We start from the raw sequence: 17,777 nt of genomic DNA on the forward strand, positions 1-17,777 counted from the left end.
TTACATTGTGCCTAGTTTTCAAAACAATCTGCAATCCTCTGATGCGATCCCAGTCGTCATTAAAAATAATAAACCATCCACTTTTTCCTTATGTGAGTGTCCTTCTGAAATCTGTACAGAGATGCAAACGAGCAGGACTCGTCAAAGCAAATGTTCTTTGACTTCAGTTTGTCCTGTTGTCAGCAGACTTAAGCTCATGGAGTATATCAGAAATTGAATAGGTATCTGAATACTATATGTATCAGTGTGAATCCAAAGGAAAGAAAACTAGACATGGAGTATAACAGAAATTGAATAGGTATATGAATACTGTATGTATCCAGTGTATATCCAAAGTAAAGAAAACTAGCCCATTTTTTCTTCCCATCCAATCACAGTTGACAGCTGCAGGACAGCTATTTTTGGAGCTTGCTTTTCACTCACTATCCAACTATTCAGAACTAGCCAAAATAAACAAACAAACAAACAAACAAACAAAACATATCAGAAATAAACCAGATTATCAAGATCACTGCTTAAATTTTATATATATATATATATATATATATAGATATATATGATTCTGAATCATTAGGTATATTCAAAACACACTAATGTATTCAATCCAATATCAGATTCAGAAAGTTCTGTTTATATGATCCGTTCAATCTGAATGAAGGCTTTTCAATCATATTGAGGCATCAACCCAATTACTAAATTGATCGTTTGATTGCATTTAAACAGATCTTGAAAGGCTTTCGTTTTTTTGGCAGTTGATATGTATTACCCACCATTGCTTATTTGGTGTGTTGGCGAGTGTTAATTTCAAACCCTGTTTGTAGGGGTGTTTCCATGTGACTCTGACTCCCATCATAGACTCAACTCCATTTACTTTACTTCAAAACAGGGTCAGGAATAATACAAGATTGCAGTTGTAATTACACTAATTTTATGCATTTCCCCTGACGCAAAGCCTTACATTTCCCTTATTAAAACAACACATTTTTAGCTTCACTGTCCTTAGTCAAATTCACCAATGACCTTGAAATGATGAGTAGCCTATCAACGTTATTACCTAGCTGTTGCAGAAATAATAGGCTTATACATACAAAAAACCAAACATACCGTAATGTACACATTGATGTGTTTATTCTTGATGTGGATTTTAATTATATAGCTATGGTTGGTTTAATGAACATAAATGACCAAAAATGCATTAATTTAACATCAATAAAGTTATTATGACTGTTATTTATTAAATAAGCTAAATGTAGGGTAAAACCATGTGACAAAGTTTTTTTTTCAAATCCATTGTTGATTCGAATAGCATACAACTACTGCACGCAGACTTTTAAAAATGGTGGTTGAAATAAAATGCTCAACCAATCAAAATGCTGCGTGAACTCAACCAATCAGTATGTTCAGCACCTAAGTCCCACCCTGGAAAGTCCCTGAACTTTGAAAAAGTACTACCTCACGAGCAGGGACTTTCTGAGGGGGAAATTTTTACCCAGAACTTTATTTAGACCCTGGTCCCTGCGGTCAAAACACACCGAGTACCACCCCAAAGTCCCAAGTTCCCACAAGCGTTCACTGTTCAGCACTTCATGCCCACACTAGTGCTGATTGCACACAGGATTCTACTACACAAAACCATGTGACAGTACATCACCGAAATGTTGACTTAGGGGGAGGGTCGCAAGGGCTGAGGGTATCATTTGAGAGGTGCGATAGTACTTGATTATATATCTTTGTATTGCGATCAGCGTAATTAAATAAACTTGCTCCTGCCACCCTTCATTTAGGACTCCTTATAGATTAAAGAAACTATTCTTAGATAACTTGGAGTGACTAACAGTTCGACAACTGCAGGCCACCGCAGGCAACCACGAGTTATCAGTGTCACCCTAAAGTGAACTCTTATCCACAGAGATCTGTAAACCGTATTTCTCTTAATTCTAGCCATGCTAATGACTCATTAATATGAGAGTCATGGGGCTGTCAAAGACATTGCGCAGCACAGAGCTAAAGGACACTAATCCCCATTGATTAGAGTTCTCAGATCAAAGGCTCCCAGTGCTGTCACTTCACCTCTATTCTCTCCTACCCACTCGCGCCGCAATTAGGAGCCCTCTCAGCGTTTCATTAAGATGTTAAAAATACCAAGTCACCTCCCCCTCAAGGGACCCAGTCACCGAGACACATACCGAAATCCTCATTTACTATTGTGAGAAACAAGCTGTGGCATCTCCCAGAACATTTCAATCATTTGGAAGCCTCATTCGTGCCTGCAACTCACAAAAGCAAATGCTGAGTCCTCAGTAGCCCTGGACTCAACAGCGCATACAATGGTTGATAATGAGCTCATGGTCCGCCAAGGATTAAAAAAAAGTACATTTAATTAGCAAAAAAGTTTTTCTTTTTTTTTTAGCACATAGACTCTACTCAAAAATAATGAACTTAAAAATAAATAAATACAGGCTTTAAGTAAGGATTGGAAATTCACAGGGCATACCTTGACATGTAAGTGAAAACTGTCAATTTTTTTTTTTAATACACCTTTGATACAGATAAGAAGAGAGGGAGGAGGACATTATAATACATTATGTTTAAATTGGCATGTCAAAAGACTCACAGACCTTACCTTATTTTTACATCAGTGATGCATATCACACACGCGCATGCACACACACACAACTATGTATGGGTACTCAGAAATACAGCTGGAAGAGTTTTATTACAACTGATCTCACAAACTGAGTCTTATCTTACCTTAAGTGCCAGTGCTTATGCTCTTCCTGCCTCTCCAGAAGGATAACCTGCGCCTGGAAAAAAGAGGAAGTGCATTAATGAGTTGAGCCATACATATGCATTCATGCACAGTACCAGCAGGCATTCCTAAATTTACTTTTGCACATGAAACACATCCCTGAAACAATTACATACTATGGCAACATTTTTTGTTTTGTTTAATTGGGTTCTGCAGAACCCCGAGAATTCATTTCAAATCTCAGAACCCCTGAACTGTAAACAAATAAAAAATAAAAAATATATTATTTAATAATATAAAATATATAATAATAACACATCCTCATGCCAGTACATGGCGGAAAGTGAAATCTTTATGAATGAGTCATTGAATCATACACTTAGATTTGTTCTAAAACACTGATTAATTCAGGGGTGAAACACCACAACTGAGGTGGGACAAGTCAATAATCATATATGGCCAAATTGTCTACCCTCAATATTAGAAATTCTTGATTTCCCAGATTTCCCAGAGCAGGTCATAATTAACAAAGCTTACTGGCGATATGAAACATATCATCATCCAACATAATGGCAAATAGGCTTTCCAAATAATGTAAATTAAATTTACATAGTATATTAGTAGTAAATTTATCTCTCTCACACATTTCCCGCATTGTCCTGCAAAATCACATCTACAGTATGTCCTGCAACAGAGCAATAACCAGGTGGTCACCCTGGTGTTTACTAGCGTGAGGGCGGGACAATAACATCTCCACTCCTGCAGCAACCTGTGACTCACAGATCAATAGCAAACAACAACAATTCAATCAATTCCCAATTGACAAAATCAAGTCCCGCCCTCCATTTTTACTTGTTCAAGAAGCCATATCACTTGGATACACGCCACCAAAGTGAAGAAAACACTACCACAACTTAGGTTTCCTGAAGACTTGGTGTAAGAGTGCAATAAGTTGTAAGTAGATAAAAATTTGACAACTGTTTTGTGATAGAAATGTTAAACGATCCAGTGATGCTGGACCGAACTTTTTTGTGAAATTTCACCATTTTAAAAGGAGAATATCCTATCTTTTAGGATAAGCAATTCATGTAATTTATAATTATAAACATCGAAAGGGCAGTTTTCGACATGTTACGCATAATTATGTGAAATATTTTAAAAATATTATTTGCAGATAGTTAAAATGCATTTTAACTTTACAATGAATTAAATAAAAATACATTTAAAACATTATTTTTATGTTTTCTTTCTTTTTCTGTATTCCCTTAAATCTTGCTTATTATAATTTCCACACAAAATCTACACAAACTGTCAAAATGTGTCGAAAATGTAAGTTACTCAAAATTAACTTGTTTATTGAACTGTTGTATACAAAGGCATAGGTTTGATTTTGACTTTTGAGGGCATAAAAGCATTTTTGGGATTTATAAAAGATTTTAATTGCAATTTCATGTCATCTAAAGCCTTTATTTATAGATATAGGTAAGAACTCCCAACTCATAACATAATCCTCACTTCACTTCATTATGCCACCTACAACATTACAATTTAGCTTTCTGTGATAAAATATCTACCAAGCGTTATTCAGGGATTGACATTAAGGTTTTTAGCTTAAATTGACTACAATTAATCAGTTCTGTAATGTTATAAGTCAATGGTAAGTAATGATGACAAGGAGGCAGATTAACAGAGACTTACCTTTATTACATCAGAGTACATAAGGCCTACATAATGTATGTAGAGCACTTATATGTTTAAACACTTACTTTATATTCTCTGTTAATGCATTAAATGCATGCCCTTGAAAGAGCACATGCAGTTTTCTAATGTATTTATTAATTTTGACTTCTCAGGTAATGTCAATGGTATGACCCATTTAAGATGCGGCAACAGTTTTACAGATTACAACAACAGTGGTTGCATTTAAATATATATTTAATTGTTTGATCAAAATTATTGGTAGGGACAATTCAGTTGTCGCTGGATATTGGTAGGGAGACATCTCTAGTGTCACAATCACGTTAGTTTGGATTCGTTATGTTTCATCATCGTTTACCTTCGTCACTCATTTGTTGTCACGGACACTTAATTATGTTCAGCTGTGCACTCATCAATCACCATCATTATCACCAGTATATATGTTCAATTCTGTGTCCGGTGGCATCTATTGTGGAAGTGTTGTATGTTGTTCTGTTCCTGTTCGAAATACCCGTTGGATTTATTAAATATTACCTTATTTCATTCATCATCTTCTTCGTGTGTTTATACAACCAGCCCCGTGACATCTAGCATCCCTACTAAATTCTACGCCTTTGGTTGTATAGGGTAGCAGCCTTTTTACTGTTTGTTTCATAAGTTATTTTCTCATCAGTGTGGCTACAATATTTGTATTCCTTCTTTAGGGAGAGATGTTGTTCACCAAAATAAAGCCAATTTATTGCAGCCTTTGCTTGTCAGCATTGAGGCTGAACAAATGTGAAAGATTATAGTATTTAATTTTCTTTCTGACCGTAGCATGATGTCATTACAGGGATGGCTTTAGGGTAGACTGAGGCTTAACACTTTTCTGGAGAGATTTAAATTAAGTGCATACTTCCTATAAGACGAGACAATATGCATATGGATAGTGATAGGAGCTTTCTGAATGAGTAAACCACAGAGCACATTTCCCCTAAGGACACACACCATGTCTGAATTGATTTGAATTTTTAGTCCACAAAAACAAACAATGTTCAGGATTTGTGTAATGTAAAAAAAAAAAAAAAAAAAGAAATAATGAAAAAAATAATGCTGTGTCTCTTCCCTCAGAGGTAGGTAAAACCACTGAGGCATTTCGGGAAGAGAAAGTAAGCAAACTTTTAGAATGTAAATAATTTCCTGGAGAGCAGAGGATGCAGGAGGATGACCAAACAAAAATAGTGCTGTGTAGGCACAAAAAAATGGATCCACAAAATGAATACATAGAGTATGCTCAAACAAATATGCTCTATCCATTCAATGGTACCCCAAACAATCAATGCCAACGAACAATGTTCCTGCTCCGAAAGATGCCGATCCTCAATTTCTTGCTCACCTTCAATCACTTCTTACAACCTGTGAAGTGCTACAATCAACCATGTGGCCAGTTGCAAGTATCTTTTCAATTCTTTTTCTCTTGAAAAAGAAATGTAAAAAATCCATGAAAAACCAATAGAACTTTAGTTTCCCCTTTTTGCCATCCACAGTTTTCCTTCACTGTTTGAACAGGATAACCACTGTAAAATTTCTCTAGTTTTCCCATATGATTCATGGGCCTTACTGTATGCTTCAGCATAAACATGACAGAAGTCCTGTGCTTCACATCCAGCCCCTGTGCTGGCAGTTACAGTATGTCAGTGAGGCATCAGAGAGAGGGATCACCATGGAACCAGTTCTCTGTAATTTGTTATCTTTCGGAGATCCCATTTCCGATGTGTTGATGCAGCAGATAGATTCCCATACCGTAACCATTTATCACCTGTCACTGGAAACTGTTGTCACCTTTTTGTATCTTTCAGCAGGGGAAAAAAATCAGCTTTGAGAAATGTTTTTTTCTATGGAAAGGTTAGAGTCATAAACTCTGACAACATACAGTATGAAAGTACAAACAATATTAATACACTGTGTACATTTATGCATGTCAGAAAAAAGTGTAAACAATGTAGTATATTTCTGTTGTTTGCAACACAATGTGTGTGTTGGTTTGAATTCAGATCATGCATAATGAGCACAGATAATTAGCCGTTTTAAAAGTATAACACATTTCCGGATAACTATTTGACATAAAATGAGTAATCCCACAAGTCATGTTAGAGCATTTTAAGTTTGTTTTATCCTGCAGTATTTGTCATGTGGGAAGTTATAGGTAACCAGAAAATATGAGTATCAGAGTATTGGACAAACTGAACTTGGTTCATAAAATGTAGAGATTTCAGTAAATACTGTACGTTTTCTAGGTTTACTGTTATTAATATCGAGTACAGACTCTTTCGTGTGCGACATTGTTTAAATGTTTCACAATAAAAGTATGATAATGAAATGAAAATGAGAATGAAAATGGCATATGTTGTTCATATTGCTCTAATAAAATTATTCACATTTGGAATGGTGATGTTCAATTAAATCGGATTAAGATTAATTGCTTGTTTCGGAATTAAAGTGAAAATGGTGTTTAGCTCAATATGTTAAAGTTGAAATCTCAGCACCTCATTGCTCAATGATTTATGAATCCTTTTGGATTTAAATGTGAGTTTTTATAAGCAACATTTTAGTAAAGTTGTGCCAGAGTTCTTTTCTATTTGTAAATGTCATATCATTTAATTGTGCCTTACTATGTTTGGAGAGCAAGCACACTTTGATTGGTCAGTATGTCTAATGGTTAGAAATGATTAATGGAAGTGTCCTCTGTGGCTGCATATAGATGATTAAATAATAATGAAGTTATGAGAATGAAATTCAATGATCAGAGCAGCAAATTCAACGGGTCGAACAATGTCCTTTGTTGCATTCGAGTATCTGAATAATCTATCACCACGCCCTCACATTTAGAAAGGTCTCCTGCAAAAATGCCAGTATCAGCGTTTTGCCTGCAACCATGGCCACACCTCAGAGCTTTGATATAAAACCTGTCAAATGTTAATTAATATTAGTTTCATGGCTTGGGTTTTTTATGATCGACACTTGTGATAATGAATTTCATTCACTAGTTGCAGCCTGTGAATAAGGAATATGCTTCCTGTAAGACAGTGGGTAATATTCATCTCCCTCTTTCTCTCTGTCTTTCTTTAGTACAACACAGCGAATCAAGAGGATTTTCCTTTCTCATTAATGGTCAATTCCTTGAAAATGGTCTTGCATATTGAATGAGAAAGAATCTGCTTCTCCATATCCATTTCCACATGCCACCTAATAAAAATCCTAAATCACTGTTTATATTGAAAACAAAACAAAACACATGCACACACATGCATGTCTTTCAGTTGGATATCAAGACAAGATGTAAGTCAAGACAGTGATGTGATGTCTAAATGTGCACATACTAATGCACATTTGCAATGAAATTTTAGTTGCTATCTTTAGCCTGGAATAAAAAGGCAGACAAGGTTGAAAAGAGCTTTCATCCTAGGAAGCTGGACTACATTTTCCTTTTTTGCTAAGGCCTTAGGATCTTTCCTGAGTGCTTTTATCTTTAATTTTTTTCTGAACTGTGAGGCTGAGTTGAAATAGCACCCTTTACTAGGTAAAGTGTCAGCCTTCACCTGGTGAAGCTATGACATCAAAGAAAGCCAAAATTATTTTTAAACTTAAAACCTGAAAAGTAGAAAGAAAAAAGTTTTGACCAGAATGCTCTCTGCATTCTGATGAGAGTGCACTATTCAGTGTAACACATAAGAACAGAGTAAGCATCATGAGTCTGCAGGCTTATTCTGTTCTTCTATTGCATTCATTGGAGAAGCTTCAATCAAAAGAGTATAAAAGGGCCTAGAATGATGAAAATAATGTGCAGGGGGGTTGCAGTATCTTGTTAAAAGCACTTTTATGCCTCGTGGCAAAACCAGCATCGGGTTTATTTGTCTAAGGAGGTCAGAAACCCTCTTCATCACGCATCACAGAATCTGAATACAGAAAACCACAAGTGCGGTATTATCTCTCAGAACTCAGTAGACACCAAATCTGATATTCATTCCTTTATGCTAATGAATATAATAATGTTTAACGAGAGTCTATCAGGCACTCAGGATTTGTTATTATGCAGACAATTAATAACCTAGACCAGTTCTACGTAAAATGCCCCCAACTAATGCGTGACAACTCTGGAAATTTAGACTACTTAGACATGTTGTACAGTATATCTGATCTATGCAATTTTATTTTACTTACTGTATGGAATACTTTATTCTGATTGATCAATCACGGTATTCTGTGATCAGCTTTCTTAATATTTGCTGTCGTCCATTACAAAGCTGTATATCAGACCTCTCTTCCAGGTTAACTTATATTACTTGTGTTACAGTAAGGACAAATTTTTTACTAAGCCAACTTGCGCATCTTGTGTCTTAGTTATCGATTGTAGTGAACATGACCTGCAAAGTGCTCGTCTTGCTTCTAGGCTAAAACTTATCTATTTTTGTAGAGCACAACCATATGTTTAATGTATAGGTTGGTGGTTTTCAATCTGTTTGTGCACTACAAAAATAGATTAGTTTTTAAATTTAAAAGATTACAATTTATAGTTAGAGAATTTTATAAACTGTCATAAAGGCAAGATATGATATAGTTGGCCCTCAAAGTAAACATCTATGTTGTTTCATGAATGCAAGCTTTAAGATTAGCCTACTTTTGACAGCGATAAAAATTTCGATTTTGAACATAGTATTGAATATTGATAATGTAACCAATCTGAGGACAAATGTGAATAGTTTTAACTTAAATTCCAAAATATATGCTTGAATCACACAGCATGCATTTTTATAAGGTCACTTTACAGATCTGAAGAAGGGCTAGTCAATGGCCTTGCAGCAGAATGATTTACTTTAACTACAGAAATATTGATATTAATCAAAACAAGGCACTATGTCACTCACACAGTACTTAAGTTTGCATTCAAAGAAATGCGAGTTTGCTCAAAAAGTGATGCTTGACCGGAATATTTGACTAAAAGAATATGCAAGCAGATCTACTCAGAGTTAGTAAGATCACTACACTTTCAGAGAAAGGTGAGCAAAAGCCAGACACAGATTTCCATCAGGTCGGCAAGAGAAACCGTGAGAAAATCAAAACCTATAATCTTCAGTGAATCTCTATTGGGCCGTTACTGCATTCGGATGGTCTTTAGAGAGGTGAACTATAACTTCAGTTTTACAATAGGATTTAAACATTTTTAACAGGATCAGTTTTCTTTTAGCTGCTGTAATGGAAGACAGATTTATTTTATGCTGAAAAAAAGCTGGAAATCAGGTGCATTTTGAAAGATTCTTTTACATGTATTCTGCTCATTAATATAGACAGGCTGTTTTAGAAAAACCAAGCAACATTTGCTGTAAACATGGCCTGAGGAAATCATCGATGCACACAGATGCTATCAATGTGAGCAGCACAGAGGAAAAGCAAGCACAATAATCTTGTTTTCCTTGTAGTGTTCAGATAGTTGCATAAATTGCAAGTACTGCCCTGCCTCAGAACATTGGACACATGGCCTCAGGACTACCGGGCACTTTGGTGAATGCTAATTAAAAACTATGAAACAATCAATTGAACCACTCTGTGCTGCTGTAAAGTGCACAGAGAAGCAATGAGATGCCATATTTGTACAGACACAGCAACCTGTCCTCCCTCCATCTTTCCTTTTCTCCATTCTCTTCTGCCCTCTTCTCTTTCTCTTGCTCGCTTCTCCATCACCTTTCCTATTTTTCTTTCTGCCTTTTACTGCTCTCTTTTCTGTCTTCAAGTCTTCCTCTCTTCAGTCTCCCTCGCCTTTGGTTTCTGGTTGTGCAAAGTGTTTTTTATAAAGTTGTGTGATGGAGCCTTTGGAAAGCAACTCCCCAGAGCTCTGTGGAGTTTGACTGCATGACAACTGGGTCTTATAAGAGCCTGGAAAATTAGGTATAACAACCCAGTGTTCTTTGCTTGGACTGTGGAACAACAGGGGACTGTGGAACTGATGCCAGAACCTTACTTCAAAGGGCTCATACATGGGGAGAAAAGTGACCAACTTCTCTTCTAAGAGTAAGGACAAGCTCAACAGAGACACAATGAACTCTCCCCAGTGCTGGGAGTTACTAACTAAAGGTTGTGATGCCATAGCTTTACATTTTTCAGTACTGATTTTGGCTACTTTTTCTGGTAGTACAGTAAATTATTCAAATGTACTTTTATTGCACATGCTGCTTTACAGTCTAACAAGATCAAGGAATGTCCTAACTTATCCTCCGATTGATTCAGTGAATCATTTCCCCCTAGATGGTTCTTTCTCCCAAAACTGTTGGAAGATCTGACTGAACTAATGAAATATTATTCTTATATTCTAATATTATGATAACAAGCTGTGATCATTGCCTAACATGTTCATTATGTTTGCTCCAACTAAATACATGCTATTTACTAGCCACATAACTTGTGTTATCTTATATTATCTTAGCTGTATATTACTGTTATATTTACTTTGACAAACTCATCTCTGAAAGTAACAGATACCTCCTGATTGTAACATTGAAAAATGCATTTTCTGTGCACTGAAACAATATGCATTGTGAAAAGTACTACACAAATACGTTTCAACTCATTTGAATTCTATATAAATGATTCATCTTAAATGTAGCATTGGATCTTCTGATGGCTTCAAACGAATCAGTTCCCTCCAAACGGTTCTTTCTGATTCCTTCTTGTGAAATATTCGAAAAGAACTGATGAATTAGTTTGCCTTAATTGGTTCTTTTTTTCTTTCTTTTTTTCACAGAACAGAACTAAATGAACCTTTATGATTCATACTTGTGAATCAACATTGCATTCCAGATGTTGAAATTATTTACAATATTGATTGTTTATGTATTTGTGATGGCTGTAGAGTTTGCATGTCTTCTGAAATATGATACAAATTGTGGCAAACGTGTGAATGAGACCTAAGTTAACGAATTCATGCTTTCTCAGTTCATGCAGCTGCAGTAGTAGCTGTCTTTTGCCTCAGAGAAACCTGATAAGAATTCAATTTTCTGACAGCAGTCATCACTTTCACAAGTGCGCGCACACACACACACACACACACAGACACACACACACACACACAGACACACACACACACACACACACACACACACACACACACACACACACACACACACACACACACACACACACACACACAGACACACACACACACACACACACACACACACACACACACACACTCTCTTACTCAATAGGCTTGAAAACCTGTCACAACTGTCACAAGCTGTCCTCGGACTTAGTACTTGTACAAGGTTGTCTCCTTGGAGAAAGACATATAGGCATAGCTCAATTGATTTTTTACACAGAATAAAAGTCAAACTTAGACAAAATTCAACCCCCAAAACAACACTGGATCATGGTCATTTGTAGGGCATATCTTTCTGTTCTTCTTAAAGTGAGAGTATATTGACCATTGCCTATACCAAATACTCCATGCAAAACTGAATGTTGTATAAGGTGATTAATAATGTCCTCCATTTGCTGTTGTCCTCTTTGATAAATTATAGATATTGCCATATGTGTGATGAACAAATATAGCTCAAGCAAGGCTGAGCCAATCACACCAATTACCATCTCATCCTAGATGAGAAAATCATCAAAAGGACATCCTGGTTTGAAGTGTCCATCAAGGACCAGTGCAGTTCATGAAGCCAGTTCTCAATATTTCACTTGACTTCAGTTGGTCAGCAGGGAGTTGGGCTGGTTTGACAGACAGAGTCCCTGCTGGCCTCAGGACATTCACACTCTGGTCTGTGATGAGGGATCTATTGGCCCACTTTTGTGCTGGAATGTGGATCATAAGAGGATGTTGATCAGGCGAGCTTACCAGTTTAACTAGAGACAAATCTCTTCCTACTCTCCACATGAACTGCCTCCCAGTGACAGTATATATTGTATTATAATTATGCAACAGTTAGTTCCAATACTCTATTTTGACTGGCTATGCATTAGTTGAGTTTTTTTTTTCTATAGTTACGCCACTAGGTGGTGACAAGTAACTGTCTTTATGGTTGAATTACTGAATCATTAATTCAGTCCATTTGTTAAGACACGATTCATTTCAGAATGAAACAAGTGTCTGCGTTTGAGTGAGTTTTAATCATTCATTCAATCGATTCGCTCAAACACATTGATTCATTCAGAAACAAAACAAGCAATTGTATTTATGAGAGAGCTTTGGAAACATTCATTCAATTGATTCTCTCAAACACATTAGGTGTGTTCGACTTAAAGCAGCGCTACGCAAACCGATTTCATGACATCAAAGTACTGCGAGAACGATTCGAAAGCATACAGAGCCGTCTGCTCTCTAATCGCTCTCACGGTAATTTGATGTCATGAAATCACCAATCGGTCTGCACAGTGCCGCTTCAGGTCAAACACATCTTTTGATTCATTCAGAAACGAAAGCGACTGTATTAATGGAGAATTTCTAAATCATTTGTTCAATCGATTCGCTCAAACACACTAGAGCTGTGTTCAAAATCGTTCCCTCTACCCTCATTCACTATTCCCAACATTACTCCACTAATATAGTCCACTTGAACGAGTGAATGAAAACGAGTGAGCGAATTCGGACACCAAGTGCACCGGAAGGGCTGCCGCTTTTGCATAGTTTGTGCTTGCTGTTTAATAATCATCTGAAACTTATAAAAACTGGCAGCTCCAGTAGTAATGAAAAGATTTATCTTGAACTCTGTCATGGAAACTAGTATAAACCTTAATTAAACAATTTAATAATCAATTAAAAAGGAACTTATACCTTTATGATATTTTGCTATACCCACATTGGACCAGTGGTTTGGAAAATGGATGGAAGGATAATTCACCTGCGGCCAGTATTTTCTGGCGAGAAACAGGAATTCATTCAGCGTGACCGTCACAGTACATTATGGGAGCGTACATCAGTTATTATTATTATTATTATTATTGCGGTGCATTATGGGATTGAATGAGTGTAATCTATAATGTCCACTATGGTTTAGGACAAATAATGCCCTATTTAAGGATATAGGGGGTGATTTTGGACACAGTCTATGTGTTCGACTAATAGTGGCACTGCACACACCGATCGGTGTATGACATCAAAAAGTACCTTGAGAGCGATTTGAGAGCAGACGGCTCCGTTTGCTATCGAATCACTCTTGCAGTACTTTGATATCGTACACCGATTGGTCTGTGCAGCGACGCTTTAAGTCAAACACACCTATTGTTTCATTCATAAACTTAACAAGCGACTGCATTTATGAGTGAGTTTTTGAATCATTCACTCAAGTGATTCGTTCAAAAACACAGATTCGTTCTGCAACAAAAAACACAGCTACTGTGTGTTGCTTGGCTTTGATTTTGCCTAATTTCCATCGATGAGGCAAAATACATGAAATATCAGGCATTTTGTATTTCAAATGTAAGTTACTCAATATTACCTTTCTATTTATTGATCTGAATTAACACTGTGTGTAATTACCGATTATCGATTATTTTGCAGCATATAATGGTTAGTGGTTATATTAGTGAGATATATTCAATTTGCTGTCTGTTCTCTGACTAAAGCGGTTCTTTAACACCAAGAGGTTATCTTTACAACAAATTTACATTGGACATCAACTGGCGACATAAATCAATGGCTTCTATAAAAAGACAGATGAATGTTGTGTTCCAAAACCACAGTTGACTGGATGAATTGCTTTTGATGTCAACAAGAAAAGATGGAATGAGTTTCCTTTTTAAAGTGGGTAAAAGCATTAACAATTATGTCTTTGGTTGCACTTTATTATTTGCATTCAGTATAGTTATACTTGATATTCGCATATCAGAACCAACCTGCAAGCTCTTTTGTCTCAACCCACTAGCAAGAATATCAATCATCTTAGTGAGAGATAATTTTAACATCAGTCCCTAAACAGATCACGAGTCCAAAAGATCTGATTATTTTTTGTTTCCACCTACACTATCTTTTAGAAAGTATCAGAAAATGTGCAAGGTCACTTATCTCTGAAAGCAATAATTTCTTAGGGGCGTTTTTAATTGCCAGACCACCATCTGATACTGAAACACTGGAGAGTAGCTCAGTGAGATAACACTGTCTGTATTCCTACAGGGCTGGGTCACATAAATATGCTCTCCTCTCCCATCAGCTCTTCATTAAAGACTGAATAATGTCAAACTGCTGATGAGAATTTATTTGCATCTCCACATTAATTCTAGTCAGCTCCTTTGTTCCAGCCAGAACAAGAGGGTGCAACAGCTTAGTAGCAGCAACAAAGGCAGATACCTAAAAAAAACAAATACAATACCCCTGCGTTTGTGTGTGCATTGCGCACAGTGAACGCTGCATCACAGGCTGCTTCTTTGGTATATATCATCCATCATGCTTGGTTTGGCATGAAAGTTTGAGGAGCACATTAATCTATTTTTAGAAATTTAAATGAGGAAGATACTTTGTCATGCCCAACTAAATCTGTGGGCACAGTTGATGTTTAAAGCAATGGATTACTCCAGCTGGAAGTCATTTGCAGCTAAGGTCAAAAGTAATCGAAAGTCATTTTTACTGGGGGCTGTTTTCCATGTGTGAAATACTGCATGCTCAACTCAGGATGAGGGTTGGCCACTCATCCAAATCCCCATGATAAAAACACCCACCAAACTCACCAAAATATACGATGAGCATGGCAATACAGTATGCAAATAAAGATCTTCTAGCAACTGATCTTAAAAACATATTTCAAGAATATTATTACCTGCCATAAATAAACTATTAAAAAGGTTGAGATTTGCAGTGGGAGTCGAAATTATGAGAGAAAGCATTAACAAAGGTTGTCTGCTATTATAATGTCATATAAAATCCCTTGTCACAGAAACACTTATTATTATTCAGAATCTTTTTCATTAAGCTGGGGAGCCTGGCAGAAAAAGAACATTTTTCTTCCCCTGCAGTGATTTTCATTATTTCACGAGGACATTTTGAGTTTTGTCCTGTTCCTTTTCTGCAGGTCAGTTGTTGAAACGAAATGGTGACCATTTTAGCACAATGTCTGAGTGATTAAGTCCTTTCCAGTGTAATTGGACCATAATGGCTTGGTCATTGGCCTTCTCAGCAACAGTGATTTTCAAGCATCCAAACAGGAAATTCACACCGGACAAAGGAAAGGCAAATAAGCAGAAATTCTAATCTCTATTTATCCCCTGGTGTATGTTTTTTAATATGTATACTTGTGCTTAGAGACGAGACCTGTTTGGAAAATATTCCATATCCCAAGATGCACATTTAATATGATTTTTGAGATTCTAGTAAACAACCTCTCATAAAATAATAGGAAAACTAACTAATACAGTACAATAGGGGCCTATACGGATCTTGGCCTCTAAATATTCAATGACATTTACTCCCCATTTTAAGCACTTTCTCACTCTTATTCTCTTGAAAGCTTAAATATGGTGCCAACAACTGACTTCCGAATATTTCATTTTCCTCTAGCTGATTAATAGGGTAGTTAAGGTAATGGGAAAAAAAACACTGTTTGGAACATTTCCTGGCAGTTAGTCATTTCTTGTTGAGAGTAACAGTTCAGATATTACAAAATGTGTCAATGCCACCGTGGTGTAATGGCAAGTTTTGCAATGCAAGAGCCAAAATTCACCGTAGAAAATAGATAATCAGATACCCATGCATTTCTGAAATTGGCAGAAGACCATGTATTTGGAAAATTTCACCCTTTCTCCTTGGTTGAGCTGACGTGTTAAACCAAATAAAATGACTCAAGAGATATACAAATTGTCAATTTCACCATAACCGAACGGCCAGAAGCAAAGAGATGATGCATATCGCCGCTTACCGCTGATGCTTTATAAACATCCCCACAAAATGCCATTGCATAAAAGCTCTCAAGGATAAGCCCTTTCCCCATCTACACTAACGGCGTTAGCTCTACTCGATTTAAAGTGAACCCGAGTCAGATTTTCCACCGCCGCCTATGCATCATGCTCACTGAGGGCTGGAAAACATAATGGCCATTTAGTTGACAGATCTCAATGAGATTATGAGGAAAAAATGGAGGACGTGTGAGTAGACTCCAGGCTTTTCCCGAACAGGCCGAGGCACATACCAGCTTAGGCTTCATAATAAGATCTGAAAGCGCTGATGCACATTAAATGCTCAACATCAGTCACAGGTAGGCAGGGCAGTGCTGCGTTTACACTCACCTGTCAATGCCTATCAAGCTCTATCAAGGACATGGATATAAGTCAGTGCCTCGAGGCACCAAACGTGCCGGCGAACGCTAAAAGCAGGTACCTGTTCAATCTGTTATCGTAAGACTACTTGGCAGAACTGAGACAAATATGTAAGCATGCTCAGCTGTAAAGGTCCATTACTTGTGACATTGGGAAGCCATTCGTAAGATTGAACTGCTGAAAAGTTGCACTCTCTCAATGCATAGTAACAAGCCAACTGAGACTGATGGTGTATTACTGTGGACCTTTTGGTTTCCAGCCAGGTTTGATACCTTTCATGTAAAGCCATTTTTCAATTTATGATTACTGAGCCAACTTTAAAGATATTATCCCATTTGCTATATTAAAAGCTGATATGCAAAAAGACAGAAGTGTTGTTGGGCCACAACAAATTAGTCATATTTATTTAGGCAGCAGCTATTTTCTCTAAAAGAGGGTAGATGCTATTCGTACTAAGTGTTGTAGAAGTGAGAAAATGGCCTTGCCATCAAGATTGGCTGTTTGTATTTGTAAATAGACACTGGCAGTACATTTTTTTTTTCTTTTTTTTTTCAGTATGTTGTTTGTTTTTATATTAGCTAATTAAAAGACATTTAGGAGGCATTATCATGCTGGGATTTTTTAAGCACTAAAAAAGCACTGGGATCAATGATTTTCCATTTCAACAAAAATGTTATTACCTCAAAGATTCCTTAGGTGGAAAATGCATCAAAACAATTGAAAATGAAGGCAGAGCAAATGCAGTATTTTTTTTGTTATTATTCTGAATGTTTTCACTATTAATGAAGAAGTTAGGGATGAAAGGAATTTAGTGTGTGGGGGGGGGGTTCAGGACGTGCACCAGAAGGACAATGATAAGTGTTAATTAGCATTGTTTTTATGTCTTTTGTGAGTTTTAATTACTTTGCTAATAAGGAGCAGCAAATGCCCTAGTGACTGGTCAGAGGTTGTTTTGTCATGAAATATTCATATTCACCTAATGCTATTCCAACACTTTGGCCCATAAAGACAAAATAGCTCATGACATACCATCATGTCCATTGTTAATAATCCA

At 36.6% G+C, this 17,777-nt stretch overlaps 1 protein-coding gene across 2 annotated transcripts in view; it reads right to left on the reverse strand.

The window, feature by feature from the left end:
- Window positions 1-17,777, reverse strand: part of tnr (tenascin R (restrictin, janusin)) — a 152,916-nt gene that overhangs the window by 71,734 nt on the left and 63,405 nt on the right. For both annotated transcript variants that reach the window (XM_084120770.1, XM_084120769.1), the window contains exon 3: window positions 2,752-2,804. The gene's annotated coding sequence lies outside the window, so the exon portion shown is untranslated. The remainder of the gene's footprint in view (window positions 1-2,751; window positions 2,805-17,777) is intronic.

The sequence above is a fragment of the Abramis brama genome (genome assembly GCF_963993115.1).
Source record: "Abramis brama genome assembly, chromosome: 7".
NCBI lineage: Eukaryota > Metazoa > Chordata > Actinopteri > Cypriniformes > Leuciscidae > Abramis > Abramis brama.